Source organism: Perognathus longimembris, chromosome 5 (assembly GCF_023159225.1).
Source record: "Perognathus longimembris pacificus isolate PPM17 chromosome 5, ASM2315922v1, whole genome shotgun sequence".
Lineage (NCBI taxonomy): Eukaryota > Metazoa > Chordata > Mammalia > Rodentia > Heteromyidae > Perognathus > Perognathus longimembris.
The window spans coordinates 51,788,772-51,809,935 of record NC_063165.1 but is presented as its reverse complement, the minus strand read 5'-3'; the positions used below and the strand labels follow the sequence as shown (position 1 = coordinate 51,809,935).

The 21,164-nt window shown below is 41.5% G+C and overlaps 1 protein-coding gene across 1 annotated transcript in view; it reads right to left on the bottom strand.

The window, feature by feature from the left end:
- Pak2 (p21 (RAC1) activated kinase 2) overlaps positions 1–16,402 on the bottom strand; it is a 75,770-nt gene extending 59,368 nt beyond the window's left edge. Inside the window, exon 1 of the mRNA XM_048346879.1 lies at positions 16,138–16,402. The gene's annotated coding sequence lies outside the window, so the exon portion shown is untranslated. The remainder of the gene's footprint in view (positions 1–16,137) is intronic.
- Between the last annotated feature and the right edge of the window lie 4,762 nt (positions 16,403–21,164).

Genomic DNA, 21,164 nt, shown 5'->3' with positions numbered 1-21,164 from the left:
TTTTTTTCAATTTGTTTTGTTTGTATGCTAGTACGAGGATTTGAACTCAAGGCCTTGCTCTGCTTTTTTGCTCAGGGCCAGCACTCTACCATTTGAGCTGTGCCTCTAGTCCATCATTTAGCTAATTGGAGATTGCCTCATGACTTTTCTGCTTGGGCTGGCTATAATGCACAATCCTTACAGCTGAGCCTCCTGACTATCTAGGATTACAGGTGTGAGCCACTGGCATCCAGCTTTCTCTTGCTAATTTTTTCTGGAAACTGCACCCTCAATGAAGCATTAAGTAGCTCAAGGCTGGACACTGGAGGCTCATACCTCTTAATCCAAGCTACTTGGAAGGCTCACGGTTCCATGCCAGCTCGGGCTGAAAAATTTGAGAGATCTTTTCTCAATTTGTCACCTGAAATAGGGATCTTGGCTGTGGTCAGAAAAGTCTGTGTGAGATCCCATCTTAATGGAAGAAAGCGGGACACAGTAGCTTGCTCCCGTCATCACAGTAATGACAGGAAGCCTCTAACAGGCAGTTCCAAGTTGTATGCCCAAGCAGGAAACAAAACCCTATCTCAAAAATGACCAGTAAAAAGTCAGGTACTAATAGTGACTCTTGGGAGGCTAATTTGGGGATGATGATGACTCAAGGTAGCCTAGGAAAAAAAGTTAAAGATGACTTTCCAACAAAAAGCTGGGCAAACACACCTGTTATCATAGCTACCATGGTAAGTCTAACAGGCAGATGGCACCTAGGTGCATGCCTGTGGAAGAATCGAGACACTATCTCAAGAATAAAAAACAAACAGCAAAAACACATAGCTCAGCAGTAAGAACACCTGTCTAGCAAGCATGAAGTCCTGAGTTCAAACCCCAGTATTGCGAAAACAAACAAACAAAAAAACAACAGCTAGTTGATACAAGATCTATATGAAGTATGTTTTCACCAAGCCTCAAAACCTCGGCAACCCATGAGAACTGAGAGCTGCAGTTGGGAAGTGTAAAAATATAAAAATCAAGCAACTCTTCCTGCTCAAATGTGATAAAAGTTGTACTACTTTCCAACTATCATTCAGTGGACTAAGGCAGTGGTATTCAGAGTGGAGTGTGGACTAACTACTTATTACCACTCTCTAATTAGATAAGAAAATTAAGAAAAGGCTGGGGATATGGCCTAGTGGCAAGAGTGCTTGCCTCCTATACATGAGGCCCTGGGTTCAATTCCCCAGCACCACGTATACAGAAAACGGCCAGAAGTGGCGCTGTGGTTCAAGTGGCAGAGTGCTAGCCTTGAGCAAAAAGAAGCCAGGGACAGTGCTCAGGCCCTGAGTCCAAGCCCCAGGACTGGCCAAAAAAAAAATTAAGAAAGAAACATTTAAAACTTTTAGAGCAATTTCATAAAATCAAATATATCTGTTGACTCTAATTAAACAATAGCAAATGGAGTTTGTATTTTGTATGCCTGGTTTTACTTTCATTTCCATTTTATGTAGTAATTTGTCCACAATAGAAAAAACTTTTGAGGCTGTGAGTGTGGCTTAGTGGTAGAGTGCTTGCTAGCATGCATGAAGCCATGGGTTCGATTCCTCAGCACCACATACACAGAAAAAGTCAAAAGTGGCAAAGTGGCTCAAGTGGTAGAGTGCTAGCCTTGAGCACAGAGAGGCTCAATGCCCAAGCCCTGAATTCAAGCCCCAGAACTGGCAAAAAAAAACACACAAACCAACACCCAAAACCCACTCAATTAAAAAAAAACAAACCCTAAAACAAAACCTTTTTGCAGATTTGAATATACATTTCCCTAAAGATACAAAAATAGCAGAAGAAGGGCTGGGAATATGGCCTAGTGGTAGAGTGCTCAGCACCACATACATAGAAAAAGCCAGAAGTGGTGCTGTGGCTCAAGTGGTAGAGCAAAAAGAAGCCAAGGACAGTGCTCAGGCCCTGAGTCCAAGCCCTAGAACACACACACACACACACACACACAAAGCAGTAAAGCCCTCAGACATCATTTCCAATAAACCATCAAATTGTCAGACTAACAACATGGTTTAAGTGGTAAGGCACCAGCTGTGAACAAGCAAGCATGAGGCCTCTGAATTCAAGCCCTGGTACCAGCAGTCCTGCAAATGTGCAGGACTTACACAAAATGTTTTGCTAAGTGAGAGAAACTAATCATAAAAGACAATTGTACAATTTCATGTATATGTATTCCATGTATATGTCCAGAATACATAAACCTAAAGACAAAAAAACAGACTAATGGATGTTCAGTGGGATGGGGTCAGGGATTGCTGTTGAGTATGTGTTTTCTCTATGAAGTAACACAATTACTTTATTTATTTTATTTTATTATTTTTTTGCCAGTCCTGGGCCTTGGACTCAGGGCCTGAGCACTGTCCCTGGCTTCCTTTTGCTCAAGGCTAGCACTCTGCCACTTGAGTCACAGCGCCACTTCTGGCCATTTTCTATATATGTGGTGCTGGGGAATCGAACCCAGGGCTTCAAGTATACGAGGCAAGCGCTCTTGCCACTAGGCTGTATTATTGGGGATACTTTAAAGGTGACAAAACAATTTATAGTTTTTGTCATATTCTAGAAAAGAAGCACTTTCCTGACCTACTTTGTAGCCATGCCTCCTACAATCTATGCTATTATTCAAACACACACACACACACTCACTCACACACACACACACACACACGTCAGCAAACATCAGTTTAAAACAAGAACTGTGCTGCCTTAAAGAGTAAAACAGGACCTGCTTGGGGTGTGGGTATCTGTAGAACCTGGGAAGGTACAATGGAAAGGGTGAATGAGAAAGAGTGTGGCTGAAGTATTTTGTTTTTTATTTGTTGCCAGTCCTGGGGCTTGAACTCAGGGGCTGGGCACTGTCCCTGAGCTTCTTTTGCTCAAGGCTAGCACTCTTATCACTTGAGCCTCAGCACCACTTTGAGCCTTTTCTGTTTATGTGGTACTAAGGAATCAAACCCAGGGCTTCATGAATGCTAGGCAAGCACTCTACCACTAAACCATAATCCCAGCCCTTAAGTATTTTATACGCATGTATGAAAGTAGATGAAAATCAGCTGAAATAATTTTAAGGGGGAGTAGAGAATAAGGGAGAATGATAAAGAAGAGGGATTAAAGGGGTACACTGTAGGCATGCATAGAAATGTCACAATGAAATCTCCCTTACAGAACTAATAATGTATTCTAACAATAAAAAAGCCCTGTTATCTTTATTATTTATTCTGCTACTAACGTTTCTAGCTAGTGACCAAAAGAAAATGAAAAGAAAACAATAAAAATGTTTGGTTTTTCCTGTTCTTTTTCTCTTTTTGGTCAGTTGTAGGGCTTGAACTCAGGGCCTGGGCACTGTCCCTAAGCTTTTGTGCTCAAGGCTAGCGCTTTACCACTTTGAGCCACAGCCGCACTTCCATTTTCCTGGTGGTTAATTGGGGATACTTTATGAGTCTCAAGGACTTTCCTGTCCCTGGCTTTGAACCATAATCCTTGGAACTCAGCCTCCTGTGTAGCTGGGATTACAGGCATGAGCCACCAGCAGTCAGTTGTTTTTTTCCATTTTTAAAAGTTAACATACTTAGCCTGGGTGGAGTGGCTCATGTCCATAATTTCAGTCTACTGGCGAGGAGGTAGAGATCAGGAAGATCTGATATAGGATGGTCCTAGACCAAAAAAAAAGCAAAGCAATAAAGACTAGGGCTGGGGGTGTGGCTCAGTGAATTCAGTACCTGCCAATCAAGCACAAGATTCTGAGTTCTAGGCTCTGTATCCCCTCCCTCCCTCCATCACCGTCCCTCCCTTTCTCCTCTCTCAAAAACGTTTTAGGCTCTTACGCACCCACCATAACCCCCAAATCCCTAAACTACCCATGCCTTCCAAAACAGTAAAGTTTATAAATCACCCCAGCCTAGATATAATCATTGTTATTTATTACACACAAAATTTATGCCCTCTCCCTTCCTAGTTTATCCTTCATAATGCAGATAACAACAAACTTTTCAAATATTATACGTTAGGGAGGCTAGAAGAAGGGCCGCCCAAGTGGTAGGGTACCTACTTAACACAAGTGTGAGACCTTAAGTTCAAACCTCAACACTCAGCAGCAGCAAGGGGGACAAGGTGTGGATCGAAGGCTATCACTCTCATTTCAATGGTACATTCATGTTCAAGCCCTTCTCTAGACTCACCTCTTTGCAGTCTACATACAGGCTCTACGTTTTTCCATTCTTTCCATTTCTTTCACAGCCATCTAAAGCCTCCTGGGAAGCTGTATATGATTAATCATCCTGTTTGCCCAGGACTAAGACAGTTTTTGGTCACAGAACTTTTAGTGACAAAATCAGGAAGCCCTGGGAAAACCAATATGAGTTATCTGTCACTATACTTCCCATGCCCCACTTCTACTAGGTAAACACCTACTATGAGGAGCTGCTCTCTCCAGAAACCTCTTAACAACTCTTTGCTCCCATCCCACTCCCATTAACTTTCTTCTAGCTTTACATCCAGCAAAATGGCTGCATTATAAACTGTACACACTCAGATCCAGAGAGTTAGCTAGTTCACTAAACAAATTTTATCACTACCACCGTGCATTGTACCTAGCCCAGAGTAGGCAATAATTATTTGCTGAAGAATAAATTGATAAATAAGAGGATTTTATCTGTAATGCTACTGAGGGTTTTATTCTTTATGGCAGTGAATATGTAGGAAATTAGATAAATTAGGTAACATCGCTATTCTAGAAAGCAATGAAAATTTCCATTTATCTGGATCCTAACAACAGACAAAACAGACACAGAAACTTCACAGTTTATTGTATGTTCAAGATGTTAAATAGTCTAAGCTTTACTCTGGTGCTAATTATCCTTCAGATCATATTCCTAAGCAGAAGATGGGACTCTAGCCAATAGTAATAGTATGACCTAGCTCATGAGATAGTATAGAGATTAGAGGACGTATGGAAGCAGGTAGTAGAAATAAAAGTGAAGGAACCCAAAAAGTCAAAGGTACTGGGCAGTAGAAAACATCTGAATATTTTGTAGGCTTTGGTTTTAACTATATTATGTGTATTTTTTCTTTTTCTTTTTTTTTTTTTTTTGATTGTGGAGCTTGACCTCTGAGCCTGGGCACTGTCCCACTCTACCACTTAAGCCACAGTGCCACTTCCAGTTTTCTAGTGGTTAAGTGGAGATAAGTCTCATCGACTTTTCTGCCTGGGCTGGCTCTGAACCATAATCCTCAGATCTCAGCTTCCTGAGTAGCTAGGATTATAGGCATAAGTTACCAGCGCTCACTTATTTTATGTTCTTTTGTACTCGGGTTTAAACACAGGGCCTCTCTGCTTGCTAGGCAGGTGTCTACGATTAAGCCATATCTCTAGCACTTTTGCTATGGTTATTTAGGGTCTTCCTTTTTGACCAAATCAGCCTAGATTGTGATCCTCCAATTCTTTCCTGCCATCTCTGGGTGGACAAGTGCAAGCTGTGCTTCCCAGTTGTTTCTACTGAGACGTAGGAGGTCTCATGACCTTTTAACTGAACTGGTTTAGAACTGCAATCGTTTCAATCTCAGCATCCTGCATAGCTGGGATGACAGATATGTGTTACCACATACACTGGTTGTGAGGGGGATCTTAAGAACGTTTTGCTCTGGATAATCTTGAACCATGACTCTCCTGATTTCAATATCTTGAGTAGCTGGGACTACATAGCAGAACTTGATTATTTTTTATTCTTAAAGTAAAAGTAGTATACATTCTTTTTTTGCCAGTCCTGCAGCTTGAACTCAGGGCCTGGGCACTGTCCCTGGCTTTTTTTTTTTTTTAAACTCAAGGCTAGCACTCTACCACTTGAGCCACAGTGCCACTTGTGGCTTTTTCTGTATATGTGGTGCTGAGGACTCAAACCTAGGGCTTCATGTATGCTAGGCAAGCACTCTACTACTAGGCCACATTCCCAGCCAGTATACATTCTTTACAAAAACTTTCAAACTATGAGAAAGTCCAAAACATGAACAAAAAATAGTCATTATTCAGGTATCCCAAAGATATATGTTTTTGGTATTTTCACATTAGAAGTTGAAGGAAAGGATAACAACATACCTCTGAAAACATAAAAAAAAGTTCTTATTAACTCTCTCCAAACTTATTCATTCAAATATTTATTAAGGGGCTGGGAATATGGCCTAGTAGTAAAGTGCTCGCCTCATATACATGAAGCCCTGGGTTCGATTTCTCAGCACCACATATATAGAAAAACTGTGGCTCAAGTGGTAAAGTGCTAGTAGTCTTGAGCAAAAAGAAGCCAGGGACAGTGCTCAGGCCCTGAGTTTAAGCCCCAGGACTGGCAAAACCAAACCAAAACAACAAAACAAAACAAAACCAAAACCCCCCAAATATTTATTAAGTGCTTAAAATGTGGCAGTCAACTTTAGCAACCAAAGACTTAGTCTTGGTTTTGAGGTCCCAGTCAGGGAGAAAAGATTAACATAGGATATCCTACTGTAATGAGGGAAGAACTGATAGAAACCAATGTATGTCTCATTAGGCAAAAAAATCAGAACTGGCTTCTTCAGAATGGAAAGGAATTAGCCAGCCAAAGAGAAGAAGAGAGATTGAATACATGCAGGAAACAGCAAGTGCAAAGACATTTTGTAATTCAGATGTGATCCTTTTCTTCTCTTCCCCTAGGCTTCTATCTGTTCACCTCATTAGTAAAATAACACATGACAACAAGGTAAAGGAAGTGCTAAGGCTCAGAAAATGCTTCTCAACTGTTCATAAGGTAGGGAACAGAGGGAGAACAGGTAAGCAATGACAAAGATTACTAAAAAAGATAGAAATGAATTAAATGTTATCAAGATGTTTGGACACAAATTCCAAATGGAAATTAAAAATGCAAAAATAAGGCAAGGGGCGATGAATATAGGAACAGTACAACTATGCTAGCTATTAGAGATGCAAATCAGGACAAGATACTTTTTCAAGGGATATCAGCCTAATAGGAAATATATTTTACTAAAAGATAAAAGTCAATCTAAGGTGGTTTTGTTTTTAATAAGGGCCTAACTATTACAGCCCAGAATGGTCTTGGACTGACAATCCTTCTGCCTCAGACTTCCAACTGCTGAAATTACAAGGGGATAGGGCACAGCTTAAGTGGTAAAGTATAGACCTAGCAAGTGCAAGGCTCAAGTCCTCATACCACCACTCCACCCCCAAAACAAAAGAGTCACCTAGAGGAAAAATGAAGACGGTGTAGAAAATATCTTTAAGGAAATGATTAATGCAAGATGACAAAGGACAATGTAATAGCAGTTCTCAGGATTATTAAATGTGGTTTCCAAGTGTTCCTACTTAAAAAAAAAACAAACTAGCAGAGAATGTATGCTAGCTGACATTGTGAGGCAATTTTTAAAGTTGAGAAAAGTGGTAATGAATCCACCTGAATAACGTGTAAATAATCTATTTTGGCACTGAATGTAATTACCAAGACAGAAGTCATAAAAGAAGATGAAGTTTAAAAAAAAATCACAAACACAAAGCCAGGTGTCAGGGGCAGAAAAGTATGTGAGATTCTTATCACCAAGTAACCACCAAAAATCTGTAATTGAAGCTGTGGCCCAAGTGATAGAATACTAGCCTTGAACACAAATAGCTTAGGGACTAGATTATACCTAAGCCCTAGCTTTCCCCAGGACACACACACACACAGAGAGAGAGAGAGAGAGAGAGAGAGAGAGAGAGAGAGAGAGAGAGAGAGAGAGAGAGAAGAGGAGAGGAGAGGAGAGTGAGAGGAGAGAAGCAACCAGTCAGGTACTGGTGACCCATGCCTGTAATCCTAGCTACTCAGGAGGCTGAGATCTGAGGATCATATTCAAAGCCAGCATGGGCAGACAAATCCACGAATCTTTTTTTTTTTTTTTTTGCCATTCCTGGGCCTTGGACTCAGGGCCTGAGCACTGTCACTGGCTTCTTTTTGCTCAAGGCTAGCACTCTGCCACTTGAGTCACAGCACCACTTCTGGCCATTTTCTGTATATGTGGTGTTGGGGAATCAAACCCAGGGCTTCATGTATACGAGGCAAGCGCTCTTGCCACTAGGCTATATCCCCAGCCCCAAATCCACGAATCTTATCTCCAAGTAACCAGTAAGAAAAGATGAAAGTAGAAGTGTGGCTTACATGGTAAGAAAGACAGCTTAGGAGATGGGGGGTGGAGCTAGGGAAAGAGGCTCCCAGTTCAAACTTTAGTACCCTCATCAAAACAACAACAAAGCACAAAAAGTACATCCTAGGTCCCAAACTCACCCTAGAAAGCAAAAGGTCATACAATGGGAGTAGAATAAGGAAAACAACAACAAAAAATCTAGTCTTCTGATTCTGGGAGACTCAAAATACTTTCTTTTTCAGACTGACATATCAAAAAAAAGTTTCAAGTTCAGATTTAGATTTTAATTCAAGTAAATTAATATACTTTAAAATCAGAATGTATGAGATAAAAGCAAACTAAATACAGCTTATAAATTAAAAAGCAGAAAACATCAACAGATGAGTGGATAAATAAATTGTGAGATATACATACATTGGAATACAACTCAGTCTCAAAAAAGAAATTAGGTAATCACATATATATATACACTTATACATATATATACATATATATGTCACTGATGTAACCCAAAAACACTATACTACCTAAGTCAGACATAAAAGGACAAATATTGTTTGACTCCACTATTACGAAACATATAGAAAAGGCAAATTCACAGAAACAGAAAGGTGATAGAGATAGGTTACTAGTGAAGGCAGGGAGGGATGGGGAAGTGGTAAGTATAGAATTGCAGTTGGTGAAGTTGAAAAACATTCTGGAGATGAATGATATTGATGGTTGAAACACAATGCATATGTCCTGAAGGCCAAAGGGTTGTCAAATGTACATTTGGAAATGGTTAAGATGGTAATTTTGTGATACATAAACTCAACAAAAAATTTAAAACAAAAGACCCAAAGAGGAAGTAGTAAATAAAAGAGGGCATTAAATAAAATAACAAACATACTAGAGAGCAAACTAGCAAATTTATTCTGTGACAATAAAATAAATGTTTTAATCATCTATTTAGGACTAAAACAAAAATAAATCATAAGAAACTTAAAGAGACACAACCAAAAGAGCCAGGAAAGATAAAGCTACTGAACAAATAAGAGTAAAAAAGAAATCTAAGGCAAAATAAAAGATGCAAAAATATTAAATAGAACCATTTTTTGAGACAATCAAAATAATTTTTATTTTGTTGTCAGCAAATATGTTTACACAATTTGTTGGAGTGCTGAAGTCCGCCCAAGCGGAAGCCTTTATGTACCCTATACTTACCTCATTTAATTCTTTAGTCTATTTATAAAAGAAGTAATTGGAATGAGAAATGAGTTTTTTTACCTTAAAAAATTTTTGTAAAGTGGGGGCTGGGGATATGGCCTAGTGGCAAGAGAGCTTGTCCCGTATACATGAGGCCCTGGGTTCGATTCCCCAGCACCACATATACAGAAAACGGCCAGAAGTGGCGCTGTGGCTCAAGTGGCAGAGTGCTAGCCTTGAGCAAAAAGAAGCCAGGGACAGTGCTCAGGCCCTGAATCCAAGGCCCAGGACTGGCCAAAAAAAAAAAAAATTTTGTAAAGAACTGGAGAAAAGGACTTGGATGGCACACTACACAGCAGAAACAGCACTTCCTGTTAGGCCTTTCCATATCACACTCTCCTTCGGTGTAGAACAGTCATTTTTATTGATAAGTATAATCCATAACAAAGATACTCATATGTAGACTGTAACCATGTTCCAAATAATATTGCATAAAAACACATGATAAAAGTCACCATGATAAAAGCCACCAACCAGGCTCAGGCTGGGGATATGGCCTAGTGGTAAAGTGTTCGCCTCATATACATGAAGCCCTGGGTTCAATTCCTCAGCACCACATATATACAAAAAGCTGGAAGTGGCACTGTGGCTCAAGTGGCAGAGTGCTAGCCTTGAGCAAAAAGAAGCCAGGAACAGTGCTCAAGCCCTGAGTTCAAGCTCCAAAACTGGCAAAAAAAAAAAAAAAAAAAAAAAAGCCACCAGACTCTGGTGGCTCACACCTGTAAACTTAGCTACTCAGGAAGTTGAGATCTGAGCTTCGAGGTTCAAAGTTAGCCCGGGCAGGAAAATCTCTGAGACTTATCTCCAGTTAACCACCAAAAGCCAGAAGTGAGCCAGCCACTGGCGGCTCATGCCTCTAGTCCTAACTGCTCAGGAGGCTCCGATCTGATGATCAAGGTTTGAAGCCAGCCCAGGCAGGAAAGTCTGTGAGACTCTTACCTCCAATAAACTACTCAGAGAACACTGCAAGTGTTCACTGCAGCTCAAATGGTGGAGTACTAGTCTTGAGCACCAAGAAGTTCAGTGACAGCTCCTATGCCTTGAGTTCAAGCCCCAGGACTGGCAATAACAACAACAAAGCTGGAAATAGAGTGGTACAGTTACAGTTTCAGCCTTGAGCCAAAAAGCTCAGAGACAGCATCTAGACCCTGAATCTAAGCCCTAGTACACATACACATACACATATGCGCACACACACATACATACACACATGCACAAATGGGTACAAACTAACAAAAAACCAAGATAATAAACAGATGACAACGAAGTATAAAGATATTCAACACTTTACTATTAGGGGACTGAAATTTTATGAACCAATGTGCCTAGCTACTAAGAAAGTATAAAGTGAGAGAACTATGTGAGGCTAGTGAGGGTATTATTAAGATCCCACCTCAATCATTAAATATAAACTAGACATAGGGTGGAAGTCTGGTATCACAGCTAAGAAGGAGACATAAGTAGGAGGACCACAGTCCAGGTCTTCTGAGGCAAAAAAAGAGATGCTATTAAAAAAATAACTGAAGCAAAAATGGCTGGAACATGATTCAAGTGGTAGAAGACCTGTCTAGCAAGCATGAGGTCTCATACTATCCCTACCCAGGAAGAAACAAATGTCTAAAATCCACATACTAGCAAGGATGTGGAAATGCTCAATAGTATAGAAGCTCTGAAAAACGGTATAGCATGTCTCATGAAGCAAAATATACTCATAGAAAAAAAAATCCAGCGATCATGCTCCTTGACTGATACTCTCAAATAGGCTGAAGGCATATCTGGACAAAAACCTACTTGCAAGAATCTGAAGGCATTAGTACAAAGGATACATATGAAAAGACATTCAATGTCACTAACCATTAGAGAAATGTAAACAAATCTACAATGAGAGAACCCAGCATGGTGGCATATGTCTGTAATCCTAGCACTAGGGAGACTGAAGTATCCTAAGTTCAAAGCCAGCCTAGGCTAACGAATAAGACTCAGTCTCAAAAGTAAAAACAAACCTTTACTGATATAGCACCTGATATTCACTAAAGATGGCTGCTATTAAAAAAAAAATCCCAGCAAGTCCCTTAAGTTCAACTACCAGTATCAGTAAAAGACAGTAGGATTGAAATCAAGAAAAGTATGGCAAGGGTGCAAAGAAATGTCAGCCCTTTTTGCACTTATGGTGGAAGTATCAAACAATAACAGCCACAATAGAAAACAAAAAATAGAGCTACCATATAACCCAGCAATTTCACTTCTGAAAAACAAGATCTCATACAGGAACTAGAACTCATTAAGTCAGAAAAAATACAACAAATGAAAAGCATTAGAGTAAAAGAAAAAGCAGACCCTCAGAGACCTGGAAAACAGCCAATTTTTGAACAAGTAAATTTCAAAACTGGTTACTAAAACTAAGACAAATGTTTAACAACAGAGAAACCACTAATAAAAGATGAAAATGAACGCTGCAGACCTTTTTTTAAAGCCCCAAGCTGTCTTTGAACTCATGATCCTCCTGCTTTAGCCTTCTGAATGCAGAGATTACAGGTGTACACTACTACTGCAACTGGTTACAAAGCAGTTTTAAATCCAAGTTTAGGAGAATGATACTTGCTTTAGAACAACACATCCTATGACAGCGAAGATCAGACTTATTAGCTAATGTTTATTAAACACTTAGCAATGAACTAAGAAATAAGATAAATAAAAAGAAATCTGAAACATCATTTTAGCCCTATGGAATTTATTTTTTCTTTTCTTTCTTTTTTTTTTTTTCTTGTTGGTCATGAGGCTTGAACTCTGGGCCTGGGCCCTGAGCCCTGTCCTTGAGCTCTTCAGCTCAAGGCTAGTGCTCTACCATTTGAGCCACAGGGCCACTTCTGGTTTTCTGGTGGTTAACTGGAGATAAGAGTCTCACGGATTTTTGGCCCAAGCTGGCTTTGAACAGTGATCCTCAGTCTCCTGAGTAGCTAAAATTACAGGTGTGAGCCACCAGAGCCCAGCTTCAAATTTATTGCTTCATTATGTTGTTCTTATTATCTCCATCTTAGTGAAAAGCAAACTAAATCTTGAAAAAAAAAAAGTACTATTCTCAGGGTCAAGTGAGAGAGCAGAATTCAAACCAGGTCTCTGAAATGAAGTACTAGTGAAACTCAATTCTGATAAAAGAAAAGCATTAATACTTCTTAATGAGATGGGGGCTAGTGTGTGGAGGAACTATTTTTAATCTTCCCTCCTCTACAAAGGGACAAAAAAAAGTACAGGAGTTCAGAAGCACAATTTCCAAGTAACTTAACCTCCTGATTAGTCTGGAATTAGTTAACCCTCTGACTGGAAGAGCTTTTGCAAACAAATTAGTCAACATCTTAAAGACTTCAACATGGTCTAGTTTTAAATGAAAACTCAGATAGCAAAAAGAAACACATATCTGAACACTATTATTTTAATAGCCAATACTGATAGATTAAAGGTTGAAAGGATTTAACACTACCTACTTATTTTATCCCTTGGCTACTTATACAAGTTCTCAGTTTGTGTTTTTTTTTTTGCCAGTCCTGGGCCTTGGACTCAGGGCCTGAGCACTGTTTTAACACTACCTACTTATTTTATCCTTGGCTACTTATACAAGTTCTCAGTTTGTGTTTTTTTTTTTTGGCCAGTCCTGGGCCTTGGACTCAGGGCCTGAGCACTGTCCCTGGCTTCTTTTTGCTCAAGGCTAGCACTCTGCCACTTGAGTCACAGCGCCACTTCTGGCCATTTTCAGTATATGTGGTGCTGGGGAATCAAACCCAGGGCTTCATGTATATGAAGCAACACTCTTGCCACTAGGCCATATTCCCAACCCAAGTTCTCAATTTTTAGAAAGTATAATTGGACGTTTATCCTTAGCTACCAGAGCAAATTCTAAATTCTCCCTTTAAAATATATAACTGAAAATAGAATTAAAAATATATAACTGAAAAGAAATATAAACTACTGTTACCATATCTATTTGGAATCCTTCCTTCCTCCCTTCCGCCCTCCTTCCCTGTCCTGGGGTTTGGGCTTCAGAGCCTGAGCACTGTCACTGGCTTCTTTTTGCTCAAGGCTAGCACTCTACCTCTTGAGCCATGGGGCCACTTCTGGCCTTATCTGTTCATGTGGTGCTGAGGAATCGAACCTGGGTCTTCATGCATGCAAGGCAAGCAACTCTACCACTGAGCCACATTCCCGGCCTCTAGAAATCTGCCTTTCTTATAGATCAGAGAAGCTGGTTGATGCCTATAATCCTAGATACTCAGGAGTCTGAAATGTGAGGATCTTGGTTCAAAGCCAGACAAGGCAGAAAGTCCGTGAGTCTCTTTTCTCCAAATCACACAAAAAGCCAGAAGTGGCACTGTGGCACTAGTCTTGAGCAAAAAGGAGCTCAGGGGTAATGCCCAAGCCCAGAGTTTTAGCCCTAGGGCCAGCCAAAAAAAAAGGTTCAAAGAATCACAGAAACTCATTTGTTTGTTTACTAGACATAGACAAACTCACTGATACTTAATGAATTTGGGTTTACAGTGTAATAAATGTCACAAACCAAAATAACTCTCTGAATATGGTAAACCTGGAACCCAGGCTCAAAGAAAAGACACTTGGAAACTTTTCTTAATAAAAATGTTTGGCCACATGCTTGTGTCTCAGGCCTATAATCCTAGCTACTCAGGAGGCTGAGATCTGAACATCACAGTTCAAAGCCAGGAAAGGCTTTGAAACTCTTACCTCCAATTAGCCACCAGAAAACTGGAAGTGGCACTGTGGCTCAAGTGGTAGAGCACTAGACTTGAGCTGAAAGTTCAGGGACAGGGCCCAGGCTCAGAGTTCAAGCCCCACGACTGACAAAAAAAAGTTTGCCAAGCACAAGGTACAAACCTGTAATCCCAGCCAGTTGGGAGGCTGATGCAGAAGATCTCTTGAGCCCAGGAATTTTGATACCATCCTGGGCATCATGGAAAGAGCAGGTCTCAAAGTGGAAAAAAAAAGAGAGAAAAAAATCTTACAGAAAGTAGTGGCAGAAGCTGACACAGACCTTTTCATATTCCAACATTTCTACACCTTAATCTCTCAGCACAAGGTATCTCATTAAGGACAATTGATAGTAGCAAATGATGACAGTATTGAAGCTGGGTACTAGGTAATTTTTTTTTTCAAACCCTACTGGAAGGAAAGGTAAACAATGATTAGTGAAAACACAAAATATACTCAACCTAAGTCACCTGACGCTGAAAGTCAGATTAAGATCTGCATATATTATATGTTAACAACATGAAGTTCCATTTCCATATTGTAAATATAAATCGGTGTTTTTGTTGTTTACCAGCTAGAAAGATTTAAAAGCAGAGGATGAAAGAGTAAAATTGCCTTATATCAGTATCTCTAACAGAACATAAAAATGACTTTCACTTAAACACAGGAACACACACTGTGAAAAAGACATACATACAGTGTTACATACTTAGAGACACACATGAATGTTTTACAAATGCCATACTGTTCCTGGCAAAGTTGACAAGTTTTAACCTGCCTTAAAAATTACTATTCACTGCCTTTATCCCACTCTAATTTTATTTAGTGTTACTCTTTTAGACACCCTACAAAAACAAAAGGCCCAGAGCAAATTCTTGTACATGTATTTCAATATCCTGCCTACTTTTAAGAGCGGAAGACTCTTAACACAGCAGGGGAAAAATGTGACGTGCACAACCTTGATCCAAAATACAGCTCGTCGTCGTCCTCTAATTTTAGGCCTATCTGTTATTTTGCGGAGGTTAAAAAAAAACAACTTGAAAACTACAGATCACTTGTAAAGAAGGACCAAGACGGCAGCAATGGGAGTTGGTTATTTATCAAAGAGAAAACAAATCACGCTCGCTTTGCCCACAAAGCATTCCCATTAAAATTAAGAGATCAGGATGTGACAACTTCACAGCAACTGACAAAGGCGGTGACTAAACAGCCTTCAGCTCCTGGATGACTTTATGTTTGCTGAATCCGTGAAAAGGACGAGTCCACCGAGGAATGTGTGGCAACGTCGTGTGTGTGTGTGCGCGCACGAGAGAGCGTTTCAACGAAAACCAAACATGGTGAAAAGCCAATCTCAACTCCAAGTTACCAAAAACAGCAGACAGACACCTCCGGGTGTTAGTCCAAACAAGAATCCGAGCAATCCCAAAGAGCTGTTCTGTGGCGGAGGCCTTCCACCTCCCGGAACACTATAGGCTTCCCCGCGGTGTGAAACGCAGCAAGCTGACGAGGATCTCACCGAGCAGGGGCCCGCGGCGGACTCAGCCTGCAGGGGGGGACGCTGAGCCCCGACGAGCGCAAAACCCGGGACCACCCCCCGAGACGCCGGGCCCAGGTCGAGCGGGGCGGGGGGGGGGGGGGGGAGGTGGGAAGAGCGGGGAAGGGGAGGCGGCGCCGAGCCCGCGGCCCGGCCAGGGCAGGGCAGGGCAGGGCAGGGCAGGACAGGACAGGATCCAGGAAGAGGACAGTGCACAGCCCGAGCAGCCGGGGAGAAAACAGCCCCCGGGAGCAGACAATGAGCCACCGCCCCGGGAGTAGCGGCCCCGGCTCGCAGGTGGCCCAGCGCAGGGCAGGTCTGCCGTCCCGGGCCGTTCCGCCCGCCAGGCCGCAGAGCCCGCCGGAGGAGGAAGGAGAGGAGGGCGGCGCCGTCCCGCGTCCCCGGCCGGTCCTCACACTTACCACAGGCGAGGAAACGTCCCCGCCCCGGCGAGGCGCCTCTGTCCGAACTCCGGACGGGCTGGGGAGCCGCCCCGGGCGAGCGCGCGGCGCGAGGGGACCGGAAGAGGAGCCTCGCCGGAGCTCAGCCGCGGCTACTTCAAGGCAGGACGGCAGCGATAGCCCCGCGGGCCAGCTCGGGGAGGGCAGAAGCCTTCGGCAATGGCGACGGTCCGGCCCGAGGGGAAGCGGAACAACCGCCGCCGCCGCGCGTGGCCACAACCCCGGGGGAGGGCGGCGGCGGGGAGCAGGGGCGGGACCAGGGCAAGGCCCCGCCTCCCCGCGGCTGAGGCTTCCCGGGGCGGGGCTGCGCGTCGCCTCCTGAGGGGCGGGCTCGCGCGGGGCTGCTGGGAATTGTAGTTTAACGATGAGCACTGCTTTTCGCGGTTGTAGCTCTCTTTGGGGGAGGGTTTGTATTGACAGAGACAAGCAATCCTTCACTGAATTCGGCACTGTGCGCCCTCCAGTCAGGTTTTGTCTGTTGGTAATGCTGACAGAATTGGTAGTAGATGCACAAATCTGCTTCAAGATCTTTGTCTCTAGGAATTCATTCTCCATTTTGCTTTGTAATACAAATTCTTACTATATTTGGCTGTTAAATTAAGTACCATAAATGAAACTTCTGCATTTTATCCTTGGAGGGACCCATCAATGTGTTCACTTATTCTACAAATATCTGAGTAGCTACTGTGTATAGGATACCACAAGGCAACAGGGAAACAGGCGTGGACATGATTTGTCTCGCCTTTCTGAAAGTTGCAAACAGAAAAAACGCAGTCCTGCTTATCTGGTGTGAAGAAAAACCTGAGGGAGATTACTTTGCATAGAGTGGGCAGAGAAGGCCTCTTGAAGGAGATGACATTTAAACTTAAGACAGAGAAACACCCAGAGGAAAGCATTACAGGAGGGGAAAGAGGGTTTTGCTGTGGTCAAAAATGCCTGTGTAACTGGAGTTTAGTGAAAGATGGAGGTATTATTAGGAAACACTGTAGTAGAAACAGGCAGGGTGACCCTTGCCTGCAATCTCAGTACTCAGAAGACAGAGACAGGAGGATTCTGAGTTCCAGGCCAAAGTGAGTTACAAGTGAGATGGCACCTCAAAAATAAATAAGCAAACAAAACACACTAAAGGGGGCTGGGGATATGGCCTAGTGGCAAGAGTGCCTGCCTCATATACATGAGGTCCTGGGTTCAATTCCCCAGCACCACATATGCAGAAAATGGCCAGAAGTGGCGCTGTGGCTCAAGTGGCAGAGTACTAGCCTTGAGCAAAAAAAGAAGCCAGGGACAGTGCTCAGGCCCTGAGTCCAAGCCCCAGGAGTGGCCAAAAACACACACACACACACACACACACACACACACACACACACACACACACTACTAGATTCAAGTCACAAAGAATCTTGAACACTCAACCCAAAAGGAGGCAGGAAACCAGACAATGAAGCCATGATGCTGAGAGCCCTTACCTTAGAAATCTCTAGTGTTTTAAAAGCAGAATAGGAGACAAGAGACCAAAGACATGCCTTAGGACTGGTCAAGAAGTTCAATTTTGGGGCTGGGAATATGGCCTTGGGGCTGGGAATATGGCAAGAGTGCTTGCCTCATATACATGAAGCCCTAGGTTCGATTCCTCAGCACCACATATAGAAAAGGCGAGAAGTGGTGCTGTGGCTCAAGTTGGCAGAGTGCTAGCCTTGAGCAAAAAGAAGCCAGGGACAGTGCTCAGGCCCTGAGTTCAAACCCCAGGACTGGCAAAAAAAAAGAAGTTGGATTTTTGATCCTAGATAGCAACAGACTGGAAGCATGCAGAATATTTGTTTATTTTGGCCTGGGCTGGGGAAAAAACTTCTCTTTAGAATATGTACCTGTAAATTTTCCCTCACATGGCTTTGAAAGTTTCAGTTAGAAATTATCAGTCCATGTAGGAAATGTGATGCCAAGGGAGTGACTGCTAGTGCTTGAGGACCTGAAAGTAACAATTACAAACCTTTACTGCACAGGCACAGCTTCAAAGTAGATCTCCACAGGATTCCACAGGTAAGAGGATTTCCAAAAGATGGTTACAATAAGACACTACAAAGAAAATAATTAAGCCCTATAGCCTTTAGATACTGGACTTACTGGTTATAGAATATAAAGTAAGTGTATTGAATGCATAGAATTCCTAGAAATAAATAACTGAACCCAAAAGTCAATGGTTGGATTATATAACAGATCATACACAGTTGAAGAGAAATAAATCTAAAGAAATTACTGGATATAGCCCACAAACAGGAAAGATGGAAGTTTTCAAGACATGGGGAAACGGCTATAAGGTCTATCATTCCTAATGTAATTGTAGGAGGGAAAGAGAGAAAACAAGATGCAGTAAATGCTGAGATAAGGATTAAATGGCATTTCAAGATAAGAATGAGATCTTCCAAAACTGGTTAAAGAATCTTCAGATTCAGAGAATAAACTGACTTCTGTGTAGGTAAATAAAAGAAATCTTCCCAATCAAGGTGAAACTTCAGAATAACAGAGATAAAGCAACAACAGAAGATATTGCCTACAAAAAAAACACCAATTAAATTCATAGCATATTCCTCCAAAGAAAACGAGTACCACTCTTTAATAACATAAAATGTTCAAGGTGTCAAGAGAAAATAACAATGTACACATTAACAAAATATTCATCTTCAGAAATTCTAGTGGAATAAACTGATATGCTTTAAAAAAAAGTAGTGTACACATTGACTAAATTATCAACCAGATGAATAAGATATGAAATAAAGTTATCACACAGGGCTGGGGATGTGGCCTAGTGGCAAGAGTGCTTGCCTCGCATACATGAAGCCCTGGGTTCGATTCCCCAGCACCACATATACAGAATACGGCCAGAAGTGGCGCTGTGGCTCAAGTGGCAGAGTGCTAGCCTTGAGCAAAAAGAAGCCAGGGACAGTGCTCAGGCCCTGAGTTCAAGGCCCAGGCCTGGCAATAAATAAATAAATAAATAAATAAAATAAAAGTACGAGCTTTTAAAAAAAATAAAGTTATCACACAAAAACAGAAATGGTACCAATAACAGAGACCTATAACCAACTCCTTTAAGGAATAATTCAGGAGCTGGGAATGTGGCTTAGTGGTAGAGTGCTTGCCTAGCATGCATGAAGCCCTGGGTTCAATTCCTCAGTACCACATAAACAAACAAAGAAATAAAAAAAGCCAGAAGTGAAGCTGTGGCTCAAGTGTTAAGAGTATGTGCCCAGGCCCAGCATTCAAGACCCAGAGGGCTGGGAATGTGGCTCAGAGGTAGAGTGTTTGCCTAGCATGCACAAAGCCCTGGGTTCGATTCCTCAGCATCACATAAACAGAAAAAGCCAGAAGTGGTGCTGTGGCTCAAGAGGTAGAGTGCTAGCCTTTAGCAAAAAGAAGCCAGGGACAGTGCTAAGGCCCTGAGTCTAAGCCCCAGGACTGGCAACAAAAACAGAGTTCAAGACCCAGGACTGGCAAAATAATAATAATAATTCAGGAAGAAAGTGATCTCAAAATATGAGGTCAATAGCTGCAGGAAATAATAACTTGATCAGTACCTGCTATCTTACCACTATTAGAAGAGCACACCTAGTCCACATCACTGCTCTCTTGTAGCCTGTAGCCAACCAAGTCCGATATTCAACTACCTGCTAGTAATATACTTTGTCAGTTATAAGGATACAGGTGGTCACTTCGGCCTAATAATTTCCAAATCATTGTCATTTGGCATCCATTTTCAAAATGTAGGTGGGTAACTAATGAAAACCAGGAATACTCATTATATTCCGAAATCATTAAAGCTGCAATAGATCTTTCTTGTTCCTAAACCATGTACCAATATAAAAAAGATCTAGCTAAAATTTAAGTTATTAACAGAGTGGCTTAAGACACACACACACACACACACACACACACACACACACACAATTGCTGCCTTATTACCCTTAGTTGAGATAAGCTGTTTCTCTGTTTTGTGTATCCAAAAGAATCTAGCATAATACTTTAAGAAAAATAAATCACAAATGTAGAACAAATAATAGAATACAACAGACAAGACAACATTATCCATTTCCTTAACCTTATATAAAAAAGGTCACCAAGAGCTGGTGATTCTCACCTGTAAACCTAGCTACTCAGAGGCTGAGATCTGAGGATCATAGTTCTTATCTCCAATTAACCACCAGAAAACCAGAAGTGGAGCTGTGGCTCATAACAAACAAAACAAAACAAAAAAATGTCATACACAGAATTATAAAGTTCTTGTTCAATAAGTACCCAAAGATCCAAGTAAGACAAGAAATAGATCCAAAACCAGATTATGTTGTCATATCAAAATGTCATTTGCCATTACTGACCAGGCAAGAAGAGTCATATCAAAGTTTTCTTCGTTCACATTTATATTTTTATTATACTTCTGATAGTGTATAAATGTGTAAATAAATGAACCAGGTTCTAAGCCACAATCTTAAATATTAACTTACAAACATGTTAAATACTTAGAAAACAATTCTGAAGATGAAAAGTAATATATATGCATATTGACATCCATTCTTGAAAAGTAAAACAATGTTATGACTTCACTATCTGCTGATGTTACTGAATTTAACACATATGTAGCCTTACTTCAATGCTATATTATTAATCCTATCATGAAAGAAATGCTTGAAAAATACAGAATTCTTTCTTATACAAAAACATAAAACAAGCACATAACTAAACTGGGTTGAAATTTTATTCATTTTTAAACATACTTGTTATTTCTGGCTTTATGGCATTAGGTTGCCGTTTCTAAATTTTTTTTTTTTTTGCCAGTCCTGGGCCTTGGACTCAGGGCCTGAGCACTGTCCCTGGCTTCCTTTTGCTCAAGGCTAGCACTCTGCCACTTGAGCCACAGCGCCACTTCTGGCCGTTTTCTGTATATGTGGTGCTGGGGAATCGAACCCAGGACCTCATGTATATGAGGCAAGCTCTCT